The 21,113-nt window shown below is 36.4% G+C and overlaps 1 long non-coding RNA gene across 1 annotated transcript in view; it reads right to left on the bottom strand.

Moving 5' to 3' along the window:
* The window catches only part of LOC102043090, a 111,104-nt gene extending 90,605 nt beyond the window's left edge, over nucleotides 1–20,499 (bottom strand). Inside the window, exon 1 of the long non-coding RNA XR_004082481.1 lies at nucleotides 20,181–20,499. This is a non-coding gene — a long non-coding RNA (uncharacterized LOC102043090). The remainder of the gene's footprint in view (nucleotides 1–20,180) is intronic.
* Between the last annotated feature and the right edge of the window lie 614 nt (nucleotides 20,500–21,113).

Genomic DNA, 21,113 nt, shown 5'->3' with positions numbered 1-21,113 from the left:
AAGAGTAATTACAGACTTTTTATAGCTTGTGCTTGTTCCAGACTAGCACAGTACTGCTAGCTGTCACCTTTTCTTGGGAAACAGCATTTTGGAGTAATTACAGACTTTTTATAGCTTGTCCTTGTTCCAGCACTAGCTAGCAGCTAGTACTGCTAGCTGTCACCATTTCTTGGGAAACAGCATTTTTCAGGAAAGATTTCAAGGAATTTCAGGCTCTTTTTTGTCACCCAGTGGTGCTGGGGGAGAGGAAAGGCAAGGTGGCAAGAATTCTGGGTTACATTCAGGTTCCATCATCCACTACATCCTCTTCAAGTGGTGCAGGAGAGAATTGAATGGTAGGGAACCATTCTCCAAACCATCAGCACATGTTAACCTGTTGCTTTCTGGTGCTTAGAAACAATTTTTTAAAAAACACCTACAGCTGTAGGTGGTTCAGGGCATATATCAGATATAACCCTTTGTACCTCTGCTACAGTGTGTGGTGCAGAATAGACACTCCTTGCACATATTCTGAAGTAGAGATTTCTGTCTACAGACTGGAATATCATCCATAGCATGCAAGTCTTGGTTCTGTAATGAGATTTCTGACTTGGAAGTTTTCTCTGGTTCAGCTGAGCAATGTAGTTTCTTCTTGGATTAAATGATGGAAAATTATTGCAAAACTATAAAAAGGTGCCACATGATTTTTCCTAACTTTTCTAAACAGACACACTTGAAATTATTCATTCTACTTTGAGGGTGACTTCTACTAAAATATGGTCACTGCAGGCAGAATTATTTCAAAACTGAAGCTAATTAGAAGTAACGTTTTAAAATGTTCTTCTAGGTGGCTGTAAGAAAAGTTTTATAGCAAAGCTGCTAGGATTCCTTGGTAGCAGATATGAACATAAAAGCTGCTTGACATTCTTCATGTCAACAGTATTCATTACAAGCAGCAAATATAAAAATTAAAGCTTGTTTTCTTGCCCTTCTAACAATCCACATTCTCTAATTTCTATTCTCCAATAGTTGTAAATACTTCAAAAAAAAGGTGGGCTTAACAGCATACCATGGAAGTCATCAAATGTAGATTATGTGGAATACAAATTATGCATGCTGTGTAATGTGTCAGACAGCTTGAAAAAAAAGTTTGAACATGGGGAAACTTCCTTACTGCATGTAGTAATGCTGAGTAAGACTTGCCCCCAGCCTAGCAAGATAGTACGAAAATTCTGGTTTAGTAGATTTTTTAACATTTCCCTTCCTTCCCAGTTCCCATGTTTAAATCCCTTGTTACTGTGAAACCTAAAGCTGACAAATGCATATTGCCTTCAGTGAGAGATACTTTTCTTTAGAATTGCTTAATAAATCCTTAAAAATCAAACTGGGAAGAGCTTTTGGTTTCATCACACGTCAATCTACTTTTCCAGTTCTACAAATGTGTGCATCATTTGCAGTAAGTACACAGGGCAGTATTTGTATAAACAAGTTAGCTTAATACAGTAGAATATTGAGGTATTTTTCAACAAAGGCATGTGTTGGGAGGTATAAAAGCACACAAATTATCAGTTTCATTTTTATTTCACTTCATCTTTTTTGCATTAAACCAGTCATTAGAACAGATGCATAAGTCAACAGATGCATGTCATGCATGAAGAAATATAATTTTGTATTTTTTGATCAAACAAAGACTTCCAAAACAATAGGGAAAACCACATTGGCTTTGTAAATAATGGGAATGCCGTATGGGAAATGGAAAAAAATAAATTGAAGAAATTTTATGATCTAATTCAAAATGACCAACCTATTTATGCCTTGCCAACTCAAACACTGCACAACATATGCAATTCAGTTGGGAGAAATAAATTAATTTCCTAATGTTTATGCTTCATAACAGTTGCAGAACTTCAACAGTGATTCTGTCCTTCTAATCTATCCATCAGTTGAAATCCCACTTCAATGAACTTTTAACTGCAAAGAGAGAAGCTGGATCAAAGGGGATTTTTGAAGAATTCTCCCACCTCTGTATCACTTTTGTTCAGTGGAATGAAGGTTGTTCTCTTCAAAATTTCTTTGACAGCACTGACTCTCCTGAACTTCCTCAGAATTCTTTGCATGTGTATATTTGAGCTTCTGGTATGCTTATGTTTGGAAAGATATTTGTGATGATTGGTAAAAATATCTTTCTTCTGATTCATTCATGGGCAGAAAAAAAAATCTGTTTTAAGGTTTGATTGTGCAGACACACCAAAAAAGAACAGTTATATTCAAGTTCATTGTAAAATACATATGAAAGTGGTTACTGACTGGACAACTATTTGTCAGGACACATCTTAAAATACAGAGTTACTTCTTGTAATCCGTAGTAGCTGTTTACCCAAAGTCTTCCAGAAACCATTGGTTGGATTCACTGGGGGCTATTCATTACGAATTAGGAAGTTCAAGGTATGTGGAAACTTCATGAAGATTACAAAGACTAACAGATGTAATGAGATTTTCTTTGTTGTTTTGGGGGAATTTCAAAGAAACCAAAAGTAACAGGTATCTCAAGATTTAATAACTTTCAGGGGACAGAATTTGTAGGAAGATCAAATAATTTTGTTTGTTTTGTGAATTAAGCGTGCTTTCATGCTATCTTTTGTTTAACACAGAATGTTAGTAAAGTGAAACTGCTATATTAAAACACAAGTTAGATATTGATAAAGATGAATATGCATAAGGGTAGATGCATGTGTACATATGCTCTTGAAGGTTTTGTTATGATCATGTTTTGATGCAACTATGATAATTTCCTGACAAGCTTCAGTCCCCCATCTTCAGTTTTCTATTAAATAAGGGTGTCAAGTATTTTATCCTAAAGAGTTTACAAATGTCACAAATAATCAGAACTTACATGTAAGAGAATCATCTCATTATTGAGGCAACTCTTCCGACTGCTAGCATTACTGGATCTGGTATATGAAGATGCAGATATACAAATTTGTCTATCCAGCAGTGCCTCTGGACTTTGCTACTTTACTTTTATTTTTATTTTTTTTCTTTCCTAAAGGAGCTGTATACCTAGTTTACAGGTATGTTTCTATTCCTTTGGGCTCAGTTCTTGAAATTAACCAGGATTTGCCTCCTTAGGATAAAAGAAAGACTAATTTGGTTTTATATTTTAATCTCTTCTGATCCTAATAGCTGATTACACAGTATTCAGCATTTCTTGTAGCAAGTTCAGCAGCGCACTAAATGAAGGTATCTGGCAGCAGGTTGAAAACAAAAGATAGTATTTCTTTTCATAAAATGAAAACTTGAATTACTAAAGTGACTGTCACAGTCTTCTCAAAATGAAAATTCTAAATTAGTTACAGAAGGCAATAACTACAGTTCCACAGCAGAAAAATTTTTTGAGGGCTGCCAAAGGCATCTGCAGTGCAGAAGCCAGGGGAGGCGCCAAAGGGCACCTTGTGCTCACACTCCTGGGAGTTCCTCAACTGAGTGCAGTCCTGGGCTGAACACGGCGCGGACTCAAATCTCTGCTGATTTGGACAACTGCCCTCAGGTTTTTATCACATCTATTGAAGTTAGGGGTAAAAGTACAATGGCTCTGCTCAGTCCCCATGTAGTATGAAGGTATTAATATCCAAGATGAGAAACAGATAGAAAAACAATTCAGTCACATCAGGGGAAGAGTTAAACTGCTGCAATGGTTGTAACTGGTGCAGAATCAGGTGCAAGGTAACTCCACCTGCAGGCTCCATTCTACACTGATTTGGAGAAATTACATCCCCACATTTCAAAATACCTGAGTTTTCTACAGTATCTAATGGTTTCGTTCAGCACTTTAATTGACATTTAACCAAATCTAGTAACAAGACTGTGTTTTCTTAAAGGCCCTACTAAACGATGTAATATTACTTCCTGTAGCTATGGAGACCTTTGCTCTCGTTAGTGCTGCTATTCCATTTGACTGCAACCTTGAATAATCTTTAAAGAATGTTTTTAGTCATGAGCCCTTCACCTTCTGGTGATTTCATCCAGATACAATTTCCACAGGCTTTACTGGGTTAGACAGAATAAAAGAAAGGACCATCTGAATAAAATAAAATGTCACCATTAAATTGGCTTTTGTAGCTTAAGGTATAATGTAATGATATTTTCCCAACAGCTGCTTTCAGTTGAATTTGAAGTTTTGAAAACCTTTTGCATCTGATTCAAGTAATAAAATGCAGGTTGTGTTACTTCCTCCTTCTGTGTCATACACAATAAGCAAAACGTTGATACTTTACATGGAACGGGTGGTCATTAGTAATTTTTACTGTATAGTAATGTTATTTGCTGACCTCAACATTTTACAGATGAGTCACCCAATGAAAAGTTTGTTTAAAAATAAAGATGTGGATGGATGTTATTTTGTAATTAGACAATTCAGTAATTTTTCCTAATATCTCTTGCTTACAGAATTTTATTATCTGCACCTTTTTTTTTGTGTTATCATATCTTTCAATTTTTTACAGCTAGATAGGAATGAGTGCAATTCTACACATCTTCATGTGTTACCTTTTATCCCCAGAGATTTTAAATAGAAACTAGACAAAGGGATTACTTCATCGAGCACTGAAGTACAGAAATCCCTGAGGTGAAATGTAACAACTGCCTGTCAGTATATATATACCAATATGCAAGAAATTAGGACAAGGAAGGAAGAAGAATATTCTTAGGAATTTAGTGAGGCAAAACCAACACTTGAGGCTGAAGTAATATGCCACAGTTCTGTGACACAGTCTTTTGTGAAGCTCAGTTCTCAGTGCGTCTAAAAGAGTCACTTTGTCCTTCATCATATGTTCCTTACTATTACCACTACTGTAGTAAATATTGTGCAAACACTGAGTATTTTCTAAACGAGGAAGACAAAGAGTTTAAAAGAGAAACTAGTCCAGAGTATGAATTCAGTCCTTACACCTCTCATCTGCACCTTCCCCCTACAGTAATACCAATATCCTTGATTTTAAAGAAAGACTTTAACCATTTTACTCATTCAGCATCTGCTGCAAATTCTTCACCATAAGACATTTCATGGCATAAAAATAATGGAAAAGATACTAAAATGAAGGCTTTAAATGGTAGAGGTGGGAAAGATAAAGATGTTTTTAGAGGTATCTGAGAAATAGGGGAAGAACCAAGGAAAAACTTAAGAAATCAAAAATCCTGACAGTGAGATCTCATACAAACTATGGGAGAAACCAGGAAAACAGGAAAAGAATTGTCCAGGAAAGTCAAAGTAAAGAGAAACAGAAGGAGACTAAGAAGGAGCATAAGGAAGACTACAAAAAAAAAAAGTATGTGAAAAGATGTATAATACATGATAATGGCAGTAAAGTATAAATGTAGATTCCAGAAAAGTGGGAGAGAAAGAAATTAAGTAGGTGCATGAGATAGAGTGGAGGAAGAGGTGAAGTCCATGAAATGTGATAAGAAAAAAAAAATTAAAGAAAAAAAATCCTAAAATCCTAATTATGTTTTCCTGGGCCACTTTTGACCCAAACTGTTGAAATGAAAAGCAAAAAGCAGGCTTGTTTTCATGGAAAACAGCTTGTCTGTTGAGGTGACTTTTCTCTTTCTTTTGCTCTTACCTGGTGTTTCCTGGAGGACATGACAGGTTAATGCTGCTTCAGGTCCTTCTAAATGAGCTGATGCATTTGCAGCACTGTCAGTTCTTCACTCCAGAGGGAATGCCTCTGCATGAGGCAGTGTCATTACAGAAATTAGCATTCACTGTGACTCAGCTATCTTCATCTCAGAAATAGCAGAAAGAGACATAAGTCTGGAACAGATACACTGGTATCCCTAAAGGAGCTCTTCAGGGAGCTTCTTCATGGCTGTGGTTTTAATTAGGCATTAATAACTGCTGAATGATGCTTATGTTACAGAAATGCAATAAACTCTCAGTGAGAGAATGCAAGATCAAGGGAATCAAAAATTCTGAAAGTCAAAGACGTATCAAGGCTTTTCAGAATTTTCAGGCTTAGGTTTGAAAAATTTTATGTAAAAACTCCTGTCCCTCACCTCATCCTCTCTTTGTTTATATTTGCTCATAATCTTTTGTCTCCACAGATGTTTTAGGTTTTTTTGTATCTGATGGCAGAAAGTGAAATCAAGTCATGTCTTTTTTGCACTGCAATCATAAAAAAATTAAAATTTTCTCAAGGACAATGAAAATTATGAATAACTTAGACTCTTTGAAGATTTATTAGACTTTCCCAAAAAAAAAAAAAAGAAAGATATCCTGTATTGTTCCAAATTAGATATGTTAACAAGTCCATGACTGTAGTCTAATATTCATTCAGATTTAAGGAAATATGACTTAAAAATCTTGATTTTAATTTTGCCATAAAAGTTTTGGAATTAAAGCAATTCATCTTACCAAACTAATCCCTGCATGATTAAAAATATCTAAAATGAAGTGAAAGAATTAGGATAAGAATTTGCTACAGCCATTTTAACTGAATTTTCAGGAACACATGAGGTCTGCTCAAGGATCAGTCTCTTTTTTTCTGTTTTTTCCCATTTCTCCTTTACTTATTAAACTGTCTTTATCTCAGCCAATGAGTTTTTCCCTTTCACGCTTCTGCCATCTGAGTGAGGAGCTGCTTGGCGATTAGCAGCTCACTGGGGCTCAGTCACACCAGGCAAATACATATTTCCACTGATCAATAGGAGTATTCTGGTATTTAAGAATTACTGACGTTGATTATGCTCATCATGCACTGCAAAAAATAAGATCACCTTCCTTTTAATGATTGGAGTTTTTCATAATCTTCCTATTAGTACAAATATTCATCATTTTAATTACCAAATAGATCTTATTCTACATTTAGCTGATTGTTTCCTGTTAAACATCTTCAATACATCCAGGTCCTGCTGTGATGTTCAGCTGTCACAAAAGAGGGTAAATCATGTCATATTTATTTATCTTTCTAAAGGTTTTGTACTTTTTCACTAAAAGATACTCAGCCTAAACAAAGTGTCTCTTTTTTCTATCAAGACGGAAGTTTTGGAAATTAGCAAGGCAGGTCGGCACTGTACTTTGCAAGGGGCAATCTAGGAATGGTATTGGTTGAAAGGAAACCTCAACAGAGAGAGATAAAGACTGGAGGATTCAAAATATAGCTTAAACACCTGGGAAAAAAATTATCGCATAGTAACACCCTCACACAAAATCATGGAATTCTCAGATCTTTTTCTTCAATGATTTCATTTCACAATGTTTCAGATCAAAAAAGATTAAATTCCCAAATCAAAACATCCAAAAGCAATTTCAGAAGCAATAAACCCATGTGTAAAATCCATGATAAACACAGGTTAACCTATGAGTTGCTTTCTCCCACAACCAGCCTGAGCTGAGCGATGTCAGCATGGACATGATGGACACCCTCACTCAATACAGACCCTCCAGAGGCCTTTGGCTGGTGGAAAGAAAGTTATCTCTGATCCTCTCACCTGAAGAGCAGAAATTTTAGCAAGCTAAACAGCATCCTAAAGAGAAGAACTGAGTACCCAAAAAACTTGTCTGAGTTTCTCTATCACAACATTTGTGCTCCGCACAACCTCCCATTCTATCCCTTACTTTGAGGTATGGGTTCTGGTTAGATTGTCACCAGCAGTGACATGTTCCTCTCAAAATACCTATGAGAAGTTGGCATTTTCTTTACACAAAAAATACCCTGTCAAAACATTCCTGCCAACCTTTGTGCTAAATCATCTTAAAAACATTGTGGAAAGCTGCTGCTAACCCATGAATGTGTATTAAGCAGTCAAGTGGTTATTAATGGTATTATTACAGCTGCTGGTATTATGGAAAGATTATGTTATTAATTTTTCAGGAAAACAACATCTGCAGAAAATGCCTCCTTTGTGATCAGCTAGGAAAAACGTTCCACAGGTGTTAAAAATGGCATACAACCATTTGCAGTGCTTAACCTCATCTCTTTAAAGGCAATATAATGTAATTGCCTCATTGCCCAGTTCTGTAATGAATCAGGAATAAAATAGTTCAAAGAAGGGAAAGGAATGCTGGTGGATGCTCAAAACCTCTGTCTCTGTATGTATCACTCAAATTCAGAATATCTCTCTTCATCTATTAACCCATCCTACAGGATGTTGTCTGCTGTCAGTCTACCTGATGCAGAGAATACTTTCAAAGATTCTGATCCAGAACTTGCTGAAACCCACGGGAAAAACTAATTTTATGGAATTTCAGGGAATTTTCAACCAAGCCTAGAAGTGAAAATCCGAAAGTTTAATTTACAACAGCAAAAAGTGCAAGGAAGTTCCCTGTGAACATTCTTTTCTTTCTGTGCCCCTGCATAAAGGAAGCTGATCGAGTTATGCTGTTGCTTATTTCTTTCTCTTAACAAAACTTTGTATTTCTTCTGATGTATCTGATTTTATCAGTTGTCCTCACATCACTTTATTCTCTTGTTTTAAGATATGCTTTTAACAAGCACAGTTCATTCAGTTGCTGTGCCTCTGTGAAGAGTATTGCACCTTGACTAATTTAAAATGTCTCCAATGTGTCATTGCTTCTCAGCTGGTCTCTTACAAGACTGCGCACTGCACCCTCTGTCACCTGCATGGATTTGGAGTGGAGTACTTTTGCATGATCCTCACTTTACGCTGACCTCTATTTAACAATTCAACATTAATGAATTATGGTTATTCTTGACAATTTTGCCAATTCAGATTTCTCCGGATTCTCTCCAAGATTAAAATTTATATACTTACTAAATGCTTCACTAAAATATACATTATTTGATGACATAACAAACCTGTAAGAGGAATTGTCTTTTACAAATATCATGTAATGCACATTTTGTACCACATAAATCAACTGGAGGAGCATATTGCTGATGAAGGATCCTTCCTAAATTGGATTAACAGCACTTTTCTACTTCAAAAGTGAGGTGTAAATATAAATACATATCTTTGAAATAATGACATCACAGAGAAGCAAGACCCACAGAGATATTCACAGTTCTGTCATCAAAGCAAGTATATTTGATATTGCATTTATATGACCTGCAGCCACCCATAGAAGCGATGATGAGAAAAACAAACACTGAAAATTGTCTTCCCAAAGTTGGTGCCACACGTGCAATGCAAACTGTGAGGGGGGTGCGATCAAGTGACACTGAGTCCAGGTATTGCAGCAGAGAAGTGATTAACTCCACCATAATAATAATAATGTTCTTTTAATGCATCTTTCGGGGGTGTAATTATAACTGATATTACTGGAGTGCCAGCTGAGACCTATTATTGCTGGTTCCATGTGCTGTGTGCTATAGACGCAATAAAAGCGAGCTACTTCATACAAGATCTGGATACAAGTCATCCCCTGCCTGTCTGTGTTTCTGTTTGTGTGGGAAAGGCACATGCTAAATAAGGACTGTCATGAACTTTAACTAGTTCCAGAATCTGGAAACTAAGAGATCAAGGTTGTGCTATAGAGCACATTTGCACTGCTGCAGAATAAAAGGGTTTTGGTTTTTTCCCAGCTCCTTTTTTCATCTTTTACAAAGACTAAGATGTTAGTTTTCCTTTTTCTATCAAAGCAGTTGTATGCTAATGTTCATTTTTCTCAAGCTTGCAGAGAAACACTGTGCGATTAAAACCTAAATACTTTCATATGTAAAAAAAGAGAAAGAAAAAAAAAAAGAATAATAAAAAAAATTATCCAAGGGTCCAGTTAGTCAGCCAACAAATCCAGCTGGGGTTCCTCCTCTGTGCAAATGCTTCCAGTCCTACTGAAGGTAATAGCAACTCCTCTGTGCCAGCTGGGGATCCAGTCCATGAGGACATAAAGCAAACAGGATAAAAAATCCCATCAAACTAAACATAATACATGTAATTTAGGCTACCTCCAAGGGTTCCTAAACTAATAACATCTGAATTGAGAGCAAGGACATAATTAGCTCTATTTGTGTCATATTTAATTTTCTCAATAATATGACTAATTGGCCCCCTTTCTATCTGTTTTCATTGTTTTCAGGGTTGACTCTGGCTTGTTCATATGCCAGGGGTTTGATGGCACTGCTGTTCTCTGGCATTAGCCTCTGCAGGAAAGAAATACTTCTGCATTTATACCAGGGTGACTGAGAACACAAGGATGGATTCATTGTTCCTTCCTGACCTGCTTGTACACTCACTGTAGCCATTGGAAAATTCAATATTAGGCTACGACACTATTTAAATTTTTGCTTGCTTTTAAGTATTCTGAAGTAAGATTTACTTACTTTTCTGTGCCCATAAGTTTTTCAGTACATGACTGTAGTGAAATAGTAACAACTGTCAAATGTACCTGTCTGAAAAACAGGAAATTTCTTTTCTGTGTTAAGATCATATTGCTGCCTTGAATTCACCATGCTCTTTCCCCCTCCCCTAGTTTATAGTGTGTGTAAAATCCATACTGTATTTGCCCCACTGCTGGTTTGCATTCCAGCATTCTGACAATAATGAAGAAATTATTTATAAATTTAGTCAGCATCCTTGTTACAAGTTAGATTGCTAGATTGCTAGCAATCTATTGTAGACATTCATTTTGAATGTGAACTATATAGGATTTTACTATATTTGATTTCACCTAATATATATCATGCAGAAGAAACATAATATCCTCTCATGAAACTAGCTTAAAGATTGAAATATTATGCTGCATTATGTAGTATGGGTATAATACAGTTAATTAAAGGGAAAGGTTAGGACTAAATGAAATATGAACTCATTGAGACCTAAAATTTTATATATACAGAGCCTGATTCTAATTTACATGATCTGATGTAAAATGTGAGTCACACGAAAACCAATCAAGCCACACCTCTACAACAAGCAGAACTGATAGGATTACTGTTTTCATTGTCTTGAAATGAAAAGAAGGGCTGTAATCAAAACCAAAGGAAGAAATACGGGTTGCTGAAATTAAATTACTTCTGCACTTTTTTCCCTTTGCGCAACTGCCATTGGATGTTGTTTCCAGTTCTGGTGCCCATGGTTGAGGATTTCCTTTAGAGAGAAAAGAGATGGAGAATACGATGTATAACATTATTTTGAATCCATCTCGAGATTTATTATGTGTTTCATTGGGCACCTCCAGTTTGAAATGGAGCATTGCAGAGCCCCTCTGCAGTTCCTACTGGTCTTTCAGAGTTATGTCCAGAGGGCAACAGTACCAACCTAACAGATTAATCATTCAGAGGAAGTCCTTACCTGCCTTTGGTGAGGATAGAGAGGAGGCTATATAACTAGAAATTTATCTGGGACCAGTATCTGTAAAAAAACACCACAATATTTTAGAAAAAAAAAAACAACTTTAAACTGCATGGACACTAATGTTACAGAAAATTAATAGCTGCAACTGAAGCTTGAAAAATTAAAATCAGTAATTCAGCAATGGTAATTAACTCTTTTAGTAATCTGGATTTTTTTGTCAAGTGTTCTAAATCTGTGACTATTAGATCTGAAATAGGAATGAACTCAGAATGAATGTAATCTTATATCCCATAAGTTTGGTTAAACAGCTTTATAACTGAATGCCACCAAATTCTTCCCCTTCCTTCCAAGTAATTAAAAGTTAAAATTAAAAATATCAAAATATAATTAAAGTAAGAATAAAATAAAATTGAAAATAGACCTGTTCTGTGCTTCTTTCAAGACATAAAAACATGCTGGAACCAGATGGGACCTAAACATTCTTTTGAGCCAGCAACAAACTGCACGCTTATGTGTTCCTAACACTTTTAATGTCTGTGTTATCTGAATGCTAGATCCTCTTTACATGTTCTAGAGGGTAAAACTGTACAGAATTTTGAACACAGACAGCAGACATAGAAACAGCAATAATTCCTATGTTAATTCCTATTTTTTACAGGTGAAGCAGATTTCTGCTCTGCCTCTTTGTGCTGTGCTGAACACTCCACATAAAGCCTTGGGGGCTGGCAGCTCTCCAGGTGGATGTTCCCAGAGCATGGTGCAGACCTGGCTTGGGGAACCCAAACCATCACCTCATGGATTTTGGCTCCTGGGAGTGGGGCCCAGGGCACTGCTGCTGTCTGCCTGCTCTTGGGATCACCTGGAATCACCCCACAGCACAAACCATGCCAAGGACACTGCAAACCTCACCCAAGAGAGGGAACCACAAGCGCCTTCATGCAGCCATACACATCCTGCACTCATCTGTTGGGAAAGTCCATGCAAGCCTTAGACTTCCCAAAAAGAGCCATTTTCATGTGGTTGTACCACCATTTTCATGAAATTGTACCACCATTTTAGAAAGAAAAATTAAAAAAAAAAAACAGAGGAAAAAATACTGACTTCTTTAAAATGGATCATGCATATCGCTAAAAGAGTGTAGAGTTCACAGAAATCCATTATTTCTTGTAGGCTTTCAGTGTCACTAACAAATCCAGCCTGGAGGTTGGTCTTTTATGTGACTGAGTCAATATCCACTCTAACATTCTGTGCTTTTAAACTTGGAATATATTTTAGCAATCCTCTCTGGTTTACTTTTTTCATTTTTTGCAAAGTTTCCCAGCTTTATGTAACATTAAAAAATTACTTTCTGAAATGTCTCAATACTGATTTCCTTGCTTCTTCTACAATCCTGGTTAATTAAAGGTAAATTAAATCCAACCATGTCACCCAATTACATTCACATTGCCCGTTTTATTACATGTGTCTAGGTTGACAGCATAAAGAATTGCCTTCAATAGAAGAAAAGCAAATTATTCTCAATTTAAACTGCTGGGACGGCATTTTAATTCTTTAACACTTGATAAGCACTTAATAGAAAAGGACAAAATTACCTTAAAGAATCAAACCTTCTGTTTTTCAATCGACTTCAGTAACATGAAGCTTTTTAATTAAGCACACCAGAGCAGTTTATTGCTTTAGCGGGCTCTCTGTACCTTTGAGTCTTCTAAAGTATAAACCCTTTTATGTGGTAATAACATTCCATATAGGTTTTCAAACAGCATAAAGGTATTGCTTTAGCCCATTTGTGCGTAGGTCTCTACATCTGCTAAGTAATTGCTTTTTTCTTAAATGAAATATTAGAATGCTAAAGCATGTTCTTTGTATGTATAGACACTGTGGATAGTGTATAATAAAATCATTCATGCTGCAATAATTAAAGCTGTGTCAGCATTTTCATTTCAAACTCCATTTTTCAGGTGTTTATAATTCAGCCATAAAAAATTGTCTTGGACTCTTTCCACTATATCTGAAGGCCAAGAATATATATCCATAAAGAAGTTTACAAGTTTTGAACACTTGTTTTGCAGGTGTAGAACTGAAAAACAGTTTTGATTTACAAATGAAGTTTGACAAGTAGCCACTGGCATTTTTAAACCCAAACAAATCCAAAACACTTGAGATTGTCAGGTTCATAAACCCGTGTTTTCTGTGAGATTGTATTAATTGCTGCAAATGGGTGTTGTCAACCCTCATCAAATTTGTGATTGGTCATGAAAATGTTGATAAATGCTAACAATTGGTAAATTTGTAGCCTACAAGATCTTAAATCTAGTAATATGTGATTGACATATTATTTTATGAATGCAAGTATATATAGATTTAAATTTTTATAGAGGTGCTAAATAAAACACATGTGCTGAATCCATGCATTATGGAAGCCGGTGTGTATTTTGGCAGACATTTCCCTCTGGAGACAGCAGTTATCTGTTTTGGTTTTTTTTCACAGATCCAATCCTGCATGGGCATCAGCTGTGTCTGCTCTCCCACAATACCCTGTTAATGTGCCTAAACTTGGTGTGAGGGGAGCCATGGCAGTGATAACAGAGCAGCTCACTTGACACGTCATTAATTCTTTCTTCTGCTAAAAGGGCTGCCAAATAAGGTCACCTGGAGAAATGGTGAACCACAAGAAGTTCCATGAAACAACACACAGGGTTTATTTAGCTTGGTGTATCCCAGCCACTTCATACATGCACTCATCAGCCTGTGGAAACTTGGCCTGTGAGGAGGTGGAAGCGCTGATCCATGGACCATGAAGCTTTGCTGGCATGCTGTGTTCCTGTGGATGCAAAAGGAGCCCTGACAGAGCTGTTCTCTGCAGTGCTGGCCATCTGCACAGCCTTCTCAAATCTCTGTTTCATCAAAGGGAAATTAACACCATCTCTATTAAATTAAGGGTGGGTTTTTTTCCCACTGAATAGTTGGAATTGTGATTGTCTGTTACTTCTGTTCTATCTTATCCTTTTCCATCCACACCACAGTGCTCTATCACTTTTCAGCCATGCATTAGACAATGGAAGATTTGTTAGGGATGAGTCTTTGTCTTGGTGATCAAAACAAACCAAAACATGCTTTTACAGAACAAAAATCTCTGCAAACCATTGCCTCCAGACCCTGTTCACATCCCTTCTGCTTATTCATTTGCTTGGAGAGGCAAAAGGCTTCACATGGCAACACCATGACCCTATAATATATTATGTTTAGTTTTGCTTTCATCTTGATTCATTTGAAATAATGTGAAGGCTGTATTTCAGTTGCTTAAATGGCAATTTAATGCATGATGTCTGGGATCACGAGGTGAATGCCCCATTTTGTGTTAGGGCAGGTTGGACTCGGAGAACTTTTTGGAATGATGCTGAAAGACTCACATGGGACAGAGATGGAGACATACTCTTCTGTATATTGTTGGTGACATACTCTTCTGTAACTCATGTGTCCTTACATAGAGCCTTTTTACTTCTTCAGAATCTTTTCTAGGAGAATAAGTCTGCCAGGCACTTCCCTCCCTCAGCCAAATAGAAGACCTCCTATTGAACAGGAATATACTCAGACTTAAATAATAAATTAGTTCTTTAGGAATTTTATAAAACAAGATTTAGAAAAACAGCATGGGGGAGTTTCCCCTCACACTGTCACAGAGTTGAAGAGAAAGTCCATGTTTGTGTGGATGTATAGGGCCTATGATTTAAAAATCAACATTAGTAAAAGTGTGTCATGTATCAGTTCCCCAGAGGTAAGGGTGTATTTGCACTGTAAGAAAACCTACCCTGGTAAAAAAACTTCCAGTGGAAATCACATTACCTTGTACAATGCATTTCATTTTAGTCAATGTAAATTTTGAGGATAACACTAATATTATTATACAGGTACGACCCACATCTGTGACATGCACCATGTGGATTTGCTGTGTGGATATTTCAAAGACTGGTTTACATTCATGGAGCCTTTAAAGTCCAGTACAACATTCTGGAAATGTAACAAAGTAATTTTTGACCTCAGTCCTTTCTTTGTGCAGTACTGTTGGCCAATTTGTCCCAGTTTTACAGGTTTTGGAATTTCAAAGTTGTTAGAGTAACAAAACTCATAGCTGGTGTTACTTTAAAACCAATGAAAATAAAAATTGTGTCCTGCTGTTAACTCCAAGGAAGAAACTGAGATAACACCTAAATTGAATTTAAAATAGTAAATCCAAAATAAGATTTGGTAAAAAAACCACAAAATAATCTAGTCTAGTTGAATATTTTTTCACTCTTAAATTTAAAGGAAAAAAAATAATGAAAAATAAATTATTCTGATTCATGGTTTCCTTACCACTGTTTTCTGAGGTTTTACACCAGAGTGCAAGCTACTGAATCAAACTCGTAGTCATTGTGCATGGGATTTGTGCATATCATGGGGTTCATATATCTTTATCACCCTTTAAAGAACAGCAGTAAAAAACCCCAGAAAGCCTTTCCCATTAATCATTTCAAGTGAAGTCACATTTTTAGGAGAAGGAGAGAGGCATGTTGCTCTTAAAATGCACTCCTTTGCTGTTTGTTTTAATAACATTTGCACTCCAATGCCTCATAGTAGAAAAAGGGTAGTATGCAACTTGTCTCTAGAAGGGCATGATTTTATATTTCTTCCTGAAGTTTAACTTCCATTATTCCTGAATATTTGTACCTGCTGCCATCAGCATCTAAGATCCTTTGAAGATCAACCTACCATTAATTATGAGAAAGACCACTTCGCGAACTGGTACTAAAGTATCAGAATGATAAATCAGAATGACAGCATTATTTCATACAAGCACTTTATGTGAACATCTGCAAGTCTATATATTAGGAGCAAAATTATCAACAATCAACAAATCAACACCTCTTTACTGTGATACCAATGAGTTAAATAAACAAAAAGAACAGCTTTATGGTATTTTAAGGCTTTCATGTTGATATAGAGCAGCGAGACACAAAATATAACATTTTTTGAATCTACTAGAAATTTTGAAAACCATTTTTTAATAGTTACGATGATTTCGTTTTAATATAGACATCAGCAAGAAATCTTATTGTATCCAGATTCCTAAAATATTTGTTTATCTTTAAATCAGACCTACTTGGTATTAAACTTTATTTGAAAAGTATGTGTCAGACATTCACTACCATAAACCTAATTATCACTGGACTTAAGCTTTCTGGATCAAAGGCTTAGTTTCCATGGCAGTACCCAAAATGCCCTCTTAAGTAGCAGTTCATGCATCAAATCAGCATTGCTATTTACTTAATGTAAGAAGAAAGAAAATCAAACTGTGTTCACTCCTACGTAAATTCACAGAAGCATCCAAGACTTTGGAAATTACAATTTGCAAGTTTGCAGTGCATTGGTGCAAATGATTGTTGAGATTTTAATGTTAATAACACTAGCAATGCTTGCTGACTATACCTGCAGCACATTTGACTTAGCAGAAGAAGGAACTGAACTAGCTTAGGATTGATGCTTTATATGAAGAATAATAATACAGATGAATAGAAACTTTCATCAGTGATTGCTTATGGAAAATATTTTAGATTTGTGGAATATACACTATTTGAGGTTTTCCTGTAACCCTAGCTAATGTCCTGGTAATCTTTTGATGCTCATCAGTAACACATTGTTATGCCTATAAGCACTTTTTCTACATCTTTTTCAGTTTAAGTCTCATTAAATCTTTAGCAGCCATGAGTAATAGTATCAAAGAAGATAAAACAGGATTCATTTTGTCATACAATACCTATAGCTTCCACTACACTAGCAAGTGGGAGTGAAATTAAAGCCTTCTGCTGAAATGTTGGTTATAGAAAGAAAAAAAGATGTGGTTAATATTTCTGTCTGTAGTGGTTTAGTTAGTAAACAGTATGGTAAGATTATGTTTATTTACAAAATTTTCAAAATGACTACTGAGTAATCAACAAATTCTTTATTACTATAGTTAACTGATGTGTTAGGCACTATGTTTCCATTATAAAGCTGAAGTATAACTGACAATTTGCCATTAGGCTCTTTTTTGAACATGGAACTCATATAGCAAAAAATCTCAAATGTCTCTGCCTACACTAAGCCACCCAGGGTTGTATTCATCCGTTTAAACAAAAGGCCTAATAAAGAAAAATTTAGGTCTGAACAATTAACATTTGCTTTATGATCTGGATGGGTTTTTTTCAGATCCTTGCTCTTTTTTGAATAAGGATAATAAGGGCAGAAACCCAAAACTCTGTTAGTCATGAGTTGTAGCTGAGGTGAGGATTCAGCTTTATGATATAGAAATGCAATATTTCTTTCTTGCTGAAATTATTTTGGGCACTGAAGCCAACAGAAGAGGTCTTGAAAGATCCAAAATTAGATTTCAAAGTGTGGAGAAGCATAGGACATAACATTTCTTGTGATTATATGTGTGCATATGTTAGTGCATATATAAGAAAGATGGTGAAAGAGAGAAAGTAGGTTAGATTGTTACTCTGCACACACTCAAAACTCATAATATGATAAACAGGAAGAGGAGGAAGAACATGATGCTTATTTAAAATATTTAAAAGTTGTTCTGTTGCAAAAATGAACTTTGAAGTAGTAAATGATGGTGTAACTTAAATGCAAATGTGTAATGTCTGAATTAAAAACAAGGTAAAGCACAATAGCTAACACAGCACATATGATCAAAACACATGATGCTTCTTTAGTTTTCTTGAATTAAATAAACCAGAAAACTGGGATAAATTTTGTCAAGTATATTTATATGAATTGAAACATAAGTTGGTAGCATCATCATCCTTTTTTCTTCCTAGCCCTAAATGCCTTACAGAGCAATGGGTTACCTTGAAAGCCAACTATGAAATACCACTCAAAATTTGTTAGAATAGATGTGAATTTGGCCCAAACTATCCGTCCCATAACTCTGTCACCTCACTTGTACCTGGTTGTACCTTAACCTCATGTCCACACTGCCACATCTGGGGCCATGTTTTACACAGTAATATTATCTGTGCCTTGTTGCAAAGTTGTATTTGAAATCCATACATTCTGCAGATGACTTAATGTTGGAGTTCTGGGTGCTGAGAATTTTAGACTTTTCCTCAATTTAAGGTAAGCAGAAATGTTTTGTGAACTCATTCTTGCACTTTGTAACTATGAAAGAAGGCACTGCTGACCATGGCTTTTGAAGTCTAAAAGCCGTTTTCCACTGGGTTCAATTTAAGAGAGAGAAAACGCCTACTGTTATTTATTAGTTATGCTATTTATTAGTTCTTAGTAAATGACTTTCTACTAATCACACTCTGTCCCAGCCATTACAAGGCAATTGTTGGAGCCAGAGAATAACTTCAGTAGTCGAGCATAAGAGTAGGAACTCTTACAGTGCTCATGAATAAGGGAGACAATGAAATTAGATTCTCTCCCTGTAGGGGGTAGACGTTGACCACTGCCTGATGCCAGCAACCACAGGTCAAAATATTTCATCTGGAATGGTTATTTTACCTTTCCAAAATCTAAACTTTTGAATTGCCATATTTAGAACCTTGGTGTTAACAGACTGGATGTTTTCAGGAGCAGATGAGGCTAATGGCTATCATGCACAAAGGATAACTGTAGCAGCCCCAAGCCATGGCTAATTAAAAGAACCATATATAATTGTCTGTCCAAGAGCAAAGAGAATAACTCTTCTGCAGAAAGGAAGACTACTGAAAACATTTTATAGGCATAACTGCGCAGAGTCATTTCTTCCGCTTCCAGTGTTGACAACAGCTTCCAACCTGAGTAATATTTCAGAATAAATTAAGTCTAGAGTGAGAAGTGTCATCTCACTGGATGCCCCAGAAAATAAATTCAGACATACTTGTGTGCATTCTTATAGTGTATCATCATCTGCTTGAGGTGTTGGCAAATCCCTTTTATAATGCATGTGTTTATTTCTCAGAGAGAACATTCTGTATATGCGACAGACACACTCTTTTACATTTTACATTCCACCTGAAAGTCCATCACAGAAAGCTTGTTAATGTCCTTCAGGATATACAGTACAGTAGTAAACAGACTCCCAATAGCAAAGTAAATCTCTGGTAGGAGGCTCGAATAATATGTGCTTGCTAAGATCAAATCTTGACTTCAAGTTCAAGTGCAGTTTAACAGCGAATCCAAAGTTGTAAATGCAAAGTAAAGGCAATTTTAAGGCTGCTTTAAACCAAGCATGAAAGACTGAGTATTCAAAGTTGAGATTCTGTACATCTGGTTCTAATATGCCTCTTGCATTTTAGACAAGCAATCTTCTTTTCTTTTTTTTCAAGTTTTACTATCACTGTAACTTATACAGTTTGTGAGTTTGGCAACATTCTCAGTATGATTGAATTAATGGTTTGGTAAACAAAATAATGCAGCTTTCTTTTTCACACTAAATGACTTCCCTTTTTAATAACTAACATTTCTAATTCTTGTTTCCTCCTTTCCCTCCTCACCCTCAAACCCCTCCCTCCCCCCCACCCCAAAAAAAAAAAAAAAAAGAAAAAAAAAAGAAAAAAGAGGTTTGGAGTATTTAACTTTCTTAGTTTAAACATTTTCATTCATTCATTTTTTAATAAAAGTGATTAAACCCTAATTCTGGTCAGAAATCAGATATTGTACAGATGCATACATTAATAGAGAGATAGACCCAGTGTTACCGATACCATTTATAGCTCAGTTTTAGATAAGAAAGTTGCTTCAGCCCAGCTGTATGGGCTGAGTAATCAGGCTGAAGTGGCAGGACAAGGGCACAGTGTAAAATGAAACAGGAAGATATACACAAGAGATCTGCATGCAAACATTATTCTGCTTCATTTCTGCACCAGCCTTTGGAGGGTTCTCTCAAAAGTAAACACAGTTAATTAATTCCCAAATAAAAGAAATACAAATTTTCCACTTACTGTGTGCTGTGCTTTGTCCGTGCACTGAAGAGAAGAGGCAGTTCTGCAGCCCTCACCTAGATCCAGGTTGCTTTCTAAATTAGTCATACATGTGAGCTGGAGGAAGCACATTGACTTTTTAACTGTGCAAAGAGCAACCCATCTCTGTGCTGCCAGACAACCCTTCAGGACACGGGGCTGAACTTCAGCACAAGAGCACGGCATCTATTACGCTTGAGGCTCTACCATTTCACCTACACCTGGGTGGATCTATCAAGCTTCATCTCTATTAGGGTAGTTTGACTATGTGGTTGAAAGAAAAAGAAATAAAAAGAGAGAGGGGGAGAGAGAGAAAGAGAGAGAGAGAGAGAGAGAGAGAGAGCAAGAGAAAAAAGGCTTGCCGTTGTCACACTTGTTTCCTATTAAAGAGCCTTACGGTGGATTGAGTAATTGTGTACGAAGGTAATCTGGCTGGCAGATGTGTGCAGCCCCAGTGGAGCACTCGATCTGAGGCAGATGGGTTGTACCAGGGTGCAAACAACATTGGAGAAAGAGAGGCGTGATTAAAACAGCAGGCCGCCGCTTTATGGAGCTTGGAAGTGGGGATAGCGTGAAAGCTCCCAGGAACTGCAACTCCCCAAAATGGGAACTGCACAGGCACAAGCAAACTGCAATAAAACAAACCTGATAGAGCCTAGAGGATGATCAAATTGACCGAGTTATGCAACAATACTGAAACCATCATGATTATTAATGAACCTCTCTTCCCTCCTCCTCACAGTCACTTACATTAGAAATACTCAGTTGCAAAGAGCATGAGCATGGGTTTATTCAAAACAGAATCCTGGGCTACCGTACAATCTGAAGCATCTTTTGGAAATGGATTAGAGTTACTTTGAGGGTTTTACATTGTCTCTCATGTCTGGTTCAGTTTAAAAGAAAAAGAGAAGCTGA

Source organism: Geospiza fortis, unplaced genomic scaffold (assembly GCF_000277835.1).
Source record: "Geospiza fortis unplaced genomic scaffold, GeoFor_1.0 scaffold732, whole genome shotgun sequence".
NCBI lineage: Eukaryota > Metazoa > Chordata > Aves > Passeriformes > Thraupidae > Geospiza > Geospiza fortis.
The sequence above is the reverse complement of the archived record's forward strand: the minus strand, read 5'-3'. Positions and strand labels throughout refer to the sequence as shown.